Source organism: Pangasianodon hypophthalmus, chromosome 7, assembly GCF_027358585.1.
Source record: "Pangasianodon hypophthalmus isolate fPanHyp1 chromosome 7, fPanHyp1.pri, whole genome shotgun sequence".
NCBI lineage: Eukaryota > Metazoa > Chordata > Actinopteri > Siluriformes > Pangasiidae > Pangasianodon > Pangasianodon hypophthalmus.
In genome coordinates, this window is record NC_069716.1 from 13,035,671 (window position 1) to 13,042,005 (window position 6,335).

Consider the following 6,335-nt stretch of genomic DNA (forward strand, 5'->3'; position numbering starts at 1 on the left):
TGTACTACCAATACTACTTCGTTCAGATCCAATTATAGTTACATTATGTTGCTGATCTTGCCTATTTGCGTTCATTTAATGGGAATCTTTCTCAGAGAATTATGTCTGGACATTGGACTGAGGTATATTGTAAGGATCTTCAGGTAAGATTTTAGATCTTCAGTCATTCTTTTAACATACAAATTATTCACTTGCATACTGTTCTCAAGTAAATACTTAGGGTATTCCAATGCAGGGTTCCTCAAATAATTGTGGAGTCTTTGTGCTCACGGTGAGTTTATATGACACAATTACATACAGTGACAATCACAGCAATCGTGCATCTTTTTTCTAAACAATTATTCTTTGATCTTCAGTTTGCACTACTCAGAGGTGAGTCTGTAGAATTTTGAACAACACTTACAAGCCAGTGTAATATCAGAATTTAAATTTTAGCTTTTTAATAATTGTTGCTTTTTGACACAGGCTCACATGCTATGCATAAGGAGATGGTGGTGTACACTCCTACTTGAAGAAAGCTTGGGGTGAATATTAAGCCTCAAAGTGTAAGATCCCCTTCAGAATGGAAAATGAAGAGAAAAGAGACTGGCACACTAAGTAAGTTTACATTATAATTTAAAATTGTACTATTGTGTTTAAAAGTTAACACACAATAGCAAGTGAAAGGTCAACTAAAAACATAGTAGATTGAACTGATTTAGCATAATAAAGAACATGCATCTAGAGCTGCAACAACTAATCGATAAATTAAAGAAAAATTGACAGCTAACTTCCTTATTGATTAGTCGGGTCTGTGCACTGAGAAACTACACCAGTGACGTCACTTTACAGTAGTATAAAATGCATTTTTAAAAACGACATAGGCTACAGAGCTGCTGCAGTGGTAGAGTACACAACTTGAGTTATCCAAAACACTACAGAAGATTATTATAACAGTTCAAAAAAGCTCATGAGCACAGAGTTTCACATAGGCAGGCTGCCTTATTTCAGGTGCTTTGACAGATGTGTGTGCTGTTTAATGTGCTTGACAGGTGTTTTCCCAAGTGCATAACAAAGATATCAGAACCTCTTACAGGAAAGTAAATGACAATAATGTGTTCCTTTGTTCAGGAGATATGAGTTCCTGCAAAACATTTTACTTCTTACCAGTTAATACTTACATTGTGCTTTTTTTTATCATTTATAATTTAGTAAATTAAACTGTTTTTATTGCCCTAATTCCACAACAAAATAGTTTGGAAGAGAACATTGGGCAGTATATTGAATTGCATGTTTTTTTTTGTTTTTTTAAATCAATAATCAACATTCAACATATCACATTAATCAAAGAAATAATTGAGATTAATGGATTATCAAACTAATAGTTAGAAAAATCTGGTATTTTGATAGCGAATGACATAGAAGTAGAAGCTTTTGAGTAACTTATTTCTTTTTCAGTCATGGAACTAACAAGAAGCCTTGCCGACATGATTTTATCACAGTATTTCAGTAACCTAGTCTTTGGTGTGAACTTACATTTGAATTTGGTTTATATATCATTTTATCTTCTTTTTTGTTAAATCATGACTTATAGTTAGCTCAGCTGAGACACATTATTCTCTCTGTTGTTTATAAAGAAGGATATGAAACCTTTGTTTTACACTTGTTTATAAAGACTTGTACAACATTGTCAACCAACAGAGTTTTCAACGAAAAGCTCACTGTGGCTGGCTGGACAGTATGTAACATTTGTTTTCCCCATATTACTGATTTAAAGAACAGGATGTTTAGATCTTTCACAAGTTTATATTCAACTCATTATTCTAAAGGTTGTCAGTTTCTAAATACTACTTTTTTTTCTAGTGTAGGTATTGTTGACTGGAAATCTGTTCCTTCAAATGTTAAAAAAAAATAATAATGAGTTGAGTACAAGCTCACCAATTGTGAAGGCTGTGGACACCTTTACAAAAACACAGTTGGTTACTTTGGCCGTGGAAAGAAGGGGGTTTTCACAGCATTATATTCAGACCGAGAATTCACTGGAATATGTTCAGTGGACTGTTACAACAGCTCATGCAATGTGCTGAATTAATGATTTGTGTGCGTTTCCCTTTATTTTCTAAAACAGACAGGTTAACACAGAAGCCCACACTGTTGATATCTCCATTGACAAATAGTTGACAAATAAATGTTTTATTTGTTAAAATGGTGTTTTGTGTGTGTTTCTAAAATATAAAGTTATATAATATACATAATATAGTTCTCAATCATCTAGAAGCAGCAGTCTATCTTTAAATAATTCTGTGGTTATATTGTGTCAGTGTTTTGTGATCTACACTTGTATTTCCATTGCTTTATTACTTCTATATTTCAAGTTTACATACACTTGCAATGAAATTCCAGTATAGAATACAATTCTAAAACAGAAATTTCAGTTTCTTTGACTTTTGTATTGGCTCTGCACAATGATAGCAAACACATTAGTAATAGACAAAGAAAGCAAATTTCTGTTAATTTACGAACAGCTAGTGCAACTCTAACAAGGTTGTTTTTTAATTATGCCCAGCCGCAATCCCGTGACTTAATTGCTGCTATGCTCAAACCAAATCAATGCCACGCTGGTGATGATAGAGACCCCTGTCTCAAGTTTTACGGCAACAAGAACTCGAAGAGCTAAGGTGGCGGTTTAGGGTCACTGTTTAAAAAATAAAATTACAAAATTTCAACAATACAGTCGTGATATATCGAGAAAAAAAAAGTAATAACTGATATTACAAGGGAAAAAATGCAGTATTTCGAGAATAAAGTCCATGGAGTCGTAATATCTGATATTAAGAGTTGCAGTATTTTGAGAATAAAGTCAAAAGAAAACAAAACCACAATACTGTCACAAAATGGTATGCAAAGCAATGTATGACTGCAAAAAAACTGCTTAAGGAAGAACATGAATTTGGAGGAATTTTTTTCTTTTGTTGAAGGAGAAAGCACTGATGTGCTCAGTACAGCAATCAAGTCCCCAGTGCATTAAGACTTGTGGCCTCACGTGGTTAACTTTTTTTTTTTTTTATACCACAGCACGGTTAAATGCTCGAATCTGGTTGCTCAGATAGTGTACATTATTGTCATATAATAACACAGGTAAGTTCTGGCTGTAACATGAACTTTAAAATTAATGTGCCTATTCTGTTATTGCTTCTTTAGTAACAGTTGAAACACAGGGACACTCCACATAATCTAAGATTAATAACATTTGGCAGATTTAGACCCTTTTTAGGAGAGAAGAGCCCCCCCTTGGACATTTCACCGAAGCACTGGAACCCAAACACTTCTCTGGATATGGTACTCCTCCATAGGACTTCTCCCCTCAAATTGAAGAAAGAGCAAATGTACAGTCGCTTAAGTGGTTTCTATAGATTCAAAGCTTTTAACCAAAGCCGAAGAGCGTCTTCGTGTCTAGGAGATGGCTGGGGATCATATGGCGTTCCACATCCACATTCAGCTCTAGTGTGTGGTTTATGGTCAAAACACACCTGCTCTAACAATACTTTTTTTTTTTTGTGCAAATTGTTATGGCAACCCCTTACTGCACTACAATACTAGTTTTCCGCAAATCCATAACTATTAACATTAATGAGATGTCCCTGCTGAAAAAAACAGCTAAAACCAGCCTGCTAAACCACCTATGACCAGGCTGGGAGACCAGCCAAGACCAGCCAACCAGCTTAGGCTGGTTTTAGCTGTTTTTTTTCAGCAGGGTTGTCAGGAGGATATTAGCAAATAAATCTAAGTTAACCTGCTTGTGAATGAGGTTAAATGTTATTGAGATTAAGCTAATCTCAATAACCCATACGTCTCAACAATGCTGATATTTGGCTGAACAGTGAAAGGTGAAAAAGACGTGTATTAAAAGACATCCCTCTAAGTCTAAATTTGGTTGAAAAGTGAAAGGTGAAAAGCCCACCTTTTTCAGGCCATTTCAAGGACTTGAATTCAACCTAATTTCAACCATGAACTCATGATTATATTTATTATATTCTTATATATTCATAATTACTCTCAAAATAAGACAACTGGCAAAAAAGTACCAATAAAACATTTAACACATCAGATACATCTGCCAGACCGTCCAGGGGCATGTTATTGTACATACGATTAAAAACACAAACAAATTTCTCTGAACACATCTTGACTAGTAAAAGCCAGACAGCATCAACAGACTTACATGCCACTCCACCACAGATCAGTGAGGAACTTCCATCTGTGGAAACAAAACAGTGGCAGATCTAGGATTTTTTAAAAGCAGGGGCCACACTTTACAGACAGGGGCCAAGTACAATGTTGCAACTCTTAATGAGTTATATACATTTTACCTCTTTCCTTTGCTGCTGGCTCTAGCAGTTTAATACAGTATACCTTCTTAAATGTTCCTTAAAGCCCTTAAGTTCAAGCACTTTGTGGATTTGGAGTAAACTTTCACAATGACATCTTAAATACTTTCAGAATTTATTTTTATTTATTATTTTTTCATTAAGAATAATGTACACATACACGAAATAAAATAATTCAATATTTGAAGGGGAAAAAAAGGAAACCAAAAGGCATACCATCAGGTCCTAGGGGAGCAGAATAATTCTTTGATGGCTGGACAGAACTCGCTGCTCTGCACTGGGAAATGTCTAGACAGAAGCAAATGAAAATAACTCCAGGGTGAATGCCCCTGCACTTTCATAAACCCACTGTCATCAAGACACGCAAACAATAACTATCTAACTGTTGATCCAAAAATCTATGATTTAGATTATACTCACTACAATTGCAGTATGAAAACAGCAGCATACCATTAGGTCCTTCTGGGCCAGAAGAACTGCTTGGTGACTCTGCTTCTGGTTCTGAAGATGATGCATCATGATCCCCTTCACTAACACACTGGCTGTCTTCATCTGAACCTGCAACACCCAATTTTGGAGCTGAAACAAATAAATGTTATAGAAATCCATGCATATTTTCACACAAAATGTTTGACAACTATTCATGGGTGAAATTTTTAAACAAAAGCCTGAAAGCTTGAACCATATATTGAGAGCTCTGGTAGACATGAAAATGCACTGGACGGCATAACAAAGGCATTAGACCCTGTCACGGTAGGGGACGAGAACTAATGACAAGAAATATTTTCTTTTCATATCTCACCCATCAGTGTTTTAAATTGTAAACCTGAGTGTCACTTACAGAATATACAGTTATTTTCACCTGTTGTCCTTTTCTTGCTGTGCCTAAATGTTGCTAACCTGGTGAAAAGGGATGGGAGCTGCACTGCTCTTTGCCACTGCTGGCAGCTTGACTCTCCCACATACTCTTCTCACTGACTGCTGTCATTGTCAGCGACGGGCAGGCTGGGCTTCTTTTTGGTCAGAAACCATAAAATGTCTTTCATCTTTTTTCTTCATGTTTTCTACCTCTGCCAAACATTGTAGTTAACACAAAAATGTAAATTTAATTTTATGTTAATCTAAATTTAATGTTATTCAGTGAAGCTAATTTAAAAAAAAAAAAATGCTTCACTGCTTAACATTAGTGCTATGCTGCGTCAATTCAAGTCACAGCTCCGTGTGGAAGTCTGTGCACTTCCCAGCTGCGACTTATACGGGACGCAGCATTAGTTTTATTTACAACAATTCATGGCTGTGTGGCATGACGAAACATTACATGTTTTATGTGTCACCGGCTATATTTTGCTTCCCTGAACTGTGCAGCTGCGAACTAATGTGTGAAACCCAACTAATTAACCAGCTAGCTACCTGCCATCCAACAATGCTTAGCGTAGATAACTAGCTAATAAACTAACGAGTGTGTTGTAGCTAACTAGCTTCCTAACAGTACACAAAGAGAAGCTAAGTAACAGCAACACTAATGTCCTTCGAGACGTTAGTTAAAGTGTCGAATATTTACCATTGAGGTTTAAGTGGACGAGGACGATGAAAACGCACTGTCTGAGCAGCAGCCATTACGAGATGCGGTAAAAGGAAATGGTTACGCGGGTTGAATTTCAAATGAACCGACTCTTCTTCTTGTTTTTTTTTTTTGTTTTTTTTTTTTTTTTTAAACGGCGGCTGGCAACCAGCGTAATAGGTGCATTACCGCCACCTTCTGGTCCGGAGAGTGGAACAGACAGATTTATATTCTATTTATCAGCCCCGTCTCCCAAACAAAATCAAAGAAAGCTTTACTATTAATTTCACTTGACCATTCTATTAAAACCTTAAAATTTAATTCTTGAATTCCATTTTTCTTTATTTCTTCTTTCATATTGTTCCTTTCTTGTTCATACTTAATACATTCAAGAATCACATGAGGTA

The 6,335-nt window shown here is 35.8% G+C and overlaps 1 protein-coding gene across 1 annotated transcript in view; it reads right to left on the reverse strand.

Annotated features, from left to right (window-relative positions):
• fbxo38 (F-box protein 38) overlaps positions 1–6,050 on the reverse strand; it is a 93,362-nt gene extending 87,312 nt beyond the window's left edge. The window contains exons 1-4 of the mRNA XM_053235461.1: positions 5,929–6,050; positions 4,818–4,946; positions 4,584–4,655; positions 4,202–4,237 (exon numbers count right to left, since the gene is read on the reverse strand). The gene's annotated coding sequence lies outside the window, so the exon portion shown is untranslated. The remainder of the gene's footprint in view (positions 1–4,201; positions 4,238–4,583; positions 4,656–4,817; positions 4,947–5,928) is intronic.
• Positions 6,051–6,335: the final 285 nt, after the last annotated feature.